Raw genomic sequence first — 3,756 nt, 5'->3', positions numbered from 1 at the left:
CTTATCATAAAGATCTTTCATTTGCTTAGTTAGAGTCACATCAAAGTATTTTATATTTTTTGTGACTAATTTGAAGGTGTTTCCCTAATTTCTTTCTCAGCCTGTTTATTAACGTTTGTGTAGAGAAAGGCCACTGATTTGTTTGAGTTAATTTTTTATCCAGCTACTTCACTGAAGTTGTTTATCACATCTTTGTTTTGTTTTGTTTTGTTTTGTTTTGTTTTTTGTTGTTCGACACAGGGTTTCTCTGTGTAGCCCTGGCTGTCCTGGAACTCACTTTGTAGACCAGCCTGGCCTTGAACTCAGAAATCTGCCTGCCTCTGCCTCCCAAGTGCTGGGATTAAAGGCGTGTGCCACCACGCCCGGCTCACATCTTTGTTTTTGTCATCTTCAAATTCCAGTATTTTAGTGATTTGGAGTGTCATTCCTATGAAAATAAAAATAAATTTGTGTGCATATAGTTTTGGTAGTCCAGATCACATTAAAAATCAATCATACACAGGTGATATGCATAATGGGATTAGTGTATATTTTATTCATATTATAGGATACAGAGGAGCATTTTTAAATCTCAGGAATCATATAATGGTTCATATACCAAGCATAACTAGGCAGTCTTGGGAACTTGAGATGTCTTCCAGGGCCACAGAAGAGAGTAGTAGGCTCTTTTCTTTTCTTTTCTTTTCTTTTCTTTTCTTTTCTTTTCTTTTCTTTCCTTTCCTTTCCTTTTCTTTTCTTTTCTTTTTTCTTTTTTTTTATGACTGCGAGATAAATAGAAATGTTTCTATGTGCTAACATCTGCTGTTGCTGAAGTCTCCATGAGCAGTGGACACAATTCTCTAACGTGAGTCTATCATCTTTCAGGGCTTGCTCCAGAGCTCTTATCACTCGTTGTTTTCTAGCACAGTGATACTACATGCAAGTTATTGCCTTGTATCTTGCAGATAAGCTCATAAAAAGAACTTCCAGAGAACCTTCCTTGGGATTAAGTAGATGAAAATGAAACTAAGAACCTGTCAATAGGAAGGTATTATAGACCTAAATAACAGTGGCCACCAGTAATGTCTGTTTTGTACAGGGTATGCATGCTACAGTTTCAGCCCAGCAAATTACCAAAAAGGTATCTTCAGTAGATAGCAAATACACATCAGGAAGGGTACTATGTATCCATCTCACAAAGGCACACTTTTCCCTAATTCTAATGAAGGCAACAACTACCCTTGATAGACTTTGTTCTTTCAAAGTTCATGAAGACATGGATGATAGGCAGAGAAGGCCAAGGTCATTCCTGCTGCAACAGGTACAAAAACTATTCCTTGTAGTCAAAGCCAAAGTTGCTCATTTGGCAGGTACAGAAAGGGGAAGTAAGCATAGCTTCTTTGACCTTGAGTTTTATGTAGGAAGAGTTTTCTGCCAATATTCAAATAAAGCATGATAGAGGGCAAATTTCCTCCTCAAAGAGATAATGCAGTAACTCATTGGATACTTAGAGTAGCAGCTGAAAAGAACCACAGGTCAGAGTAGTTCCAAGAAAAAAATCTGAAAGAATTACTGGCTTCATACTGTAGTACCAAAACCAGGGAGGCAAAAGACTCAAAAGAATTTGAACATAATTCCTAGTCTCCATACATCTATATGTTCTCTATCCAAAGTAGTTGTTTTAGGGGCATGAGAACAAAGAATATAGAAGAAAGTTGAAAACTTGATAGGAAACCTTCAATTTGGTTAAAGAGTCAAAAACACATGTGTGGAACAAAATGAAGTTATGTTGTATGTAACATATTAAAGCCAAGTATTTTTGTTCCTTTTAAATTTACACAAGAAGTTAAAGTGAACTGGAAAAATGGGAAGAGTCTTCCTAGATAGTTGTTCTCACCCTTTATAAAGCTGTGACCCTTATAATACAACTCCTCATGTTGTGGTAAAGACTAACAATAAAATTATTTTTGTTGCTATTTGATAACTCTAAACTACTGTTATTAATCATAATGTAAGTATATGATATGTAGGATATCAGATATATGACCTCTATGAAAGGGTAATTTGACACCCAAGGAGTCATGACCCACATCTGAGAACCACTATTTTAGAATTTATTTAGGGTGTTCAAAGAGAAGAGACTTGGTTCACTCAAAAGAAAAAGAAATCCAAATGAAGTTGTAGATACTGTTAACTTTATAACAGGTTTATACCTTATAATATGGGATTCAAATGATAGTATGGTAGGCTGAATAATATTCTCCACAAAATATATCCATTACCTAATTCTCAAATCCTTCTATATAGCAGAAAGAAGTATGCAGTTGAGGTTGTATGATTGACATGGGCAGAATATCACTGGCTAATCCAGATAGGCACATGAATTTTTGGTTGCACTAATTACAACGAATAAAGAGGAATGAGAACCAAGGAGAAAGCAGTGTCATGATAGAAGCAGGAGAGGAATGAAGTGGAAATTTCTAAGGACAGCTGCTGAGTACTGAACAAATCAAGGAACTGGCCTCTCCTTCAGAATCTAGGGAGGGATGACTGCTAATATCTTCATTTTAGTCTAGTCAGACCAATTTTGGTATCTGACATTTAAAAAGACAAAAGGATGAATATGTATTATTTTTGAGTCCCTGGATATACCAACAGGAACATCTTATAGGTGGTAGGAAAGGAGACAGCTGTAGGTAGATTCCTTAATGTTCACAAAGGTTATGCCAAAAAAAGAGAAAAAAAAAAAACCAAAACTAAATACCACAAATAAATAAATAAACTAATTAATTAAATAATGTTCACAAAGGTAATGACAAAAAAAGAAAAAAACCAAAACTAAATACCATAAATATAAATAAATAAATAAATAAATAAATACGTACATACATACATACATATATACATACATACATACATACATACATACATACATACATACATACATACATACCAAAGGTGGCAAGCATGCAACACAGCTGGGTTTTCAAAATGACAATCCCTGAAGAATGAAGACTCAAACTCTACTCTACCGTGAAGTGAGTTCTCAGTTGTCAACAAGTTTTTATTTCAATCTGGAAACTAGAAGTCTGAGATTAAGGTGTTGGCAGGGTTGGTTTCTGATGAGTCCTGGCTTCCTGGCTTGTAGACAGTGACTTCTTTTTGTGTTCTGACCCATATTCTGTTCCTTCAAAGAAAGACTTCTCTTGTTGACTCTTCTTATATGGACAGACATCAGACTAGCACAATGCCATGAGCACCACATTTAATCTTACTTGTGAGTTTAATATTATTCCCAAATACAATTATGTTAGTGGGTATGGCTTTTACACACAAATTTGGTGAAGGGGCACAATTCATTATGAGAGTGACAGGAATGATACAAGCCTGTGTATTCACACTCAGGACTAATGACCTGTATATCATTGAGTAAAGATAAATATCAAGACACTTTATGGAAAATACTTTCAGAATACCTTTTAATTTTCATTTGTTCTGCAAACTTTCTTAATGACACAGTCTTCCCAGGAACTTATCTATCTGTTCTAACAAGGAAAAGGAGACTTGTTTGTATAATGTGGTCTTTCTTTCACTCACTTGTATAAAATACTAATTACACAAAGTACAATGGAAAATTTATTTATTTATTTATTTATTTATTTATTTATTTATTTATTTATTTATTTATATTATTTTCTTTATTTACATTTCAAATGCTATCCCGAAAGATTCCCATACCCCTCCCCCCACCTCTGTTCCCCTACCCACCCACTCCCA

This window comes from Mus pahari, chromosome 11, assembly GCF_900095145.1.
Source record: "Mus pahari chromosome 11, PAHARI_EIJ_v1.1, whole genome shotgun sequence".
In the NCBI taxonomy this organism is placed as follows: domain Eukaryota; kingdom Metazoa; phylum Chordata; class Mammalia; order Rodentia; family Muridae; genus Mus; species Mus pahari.
This window is presented reverse-complemented; position numbering follows the sequence as displayed.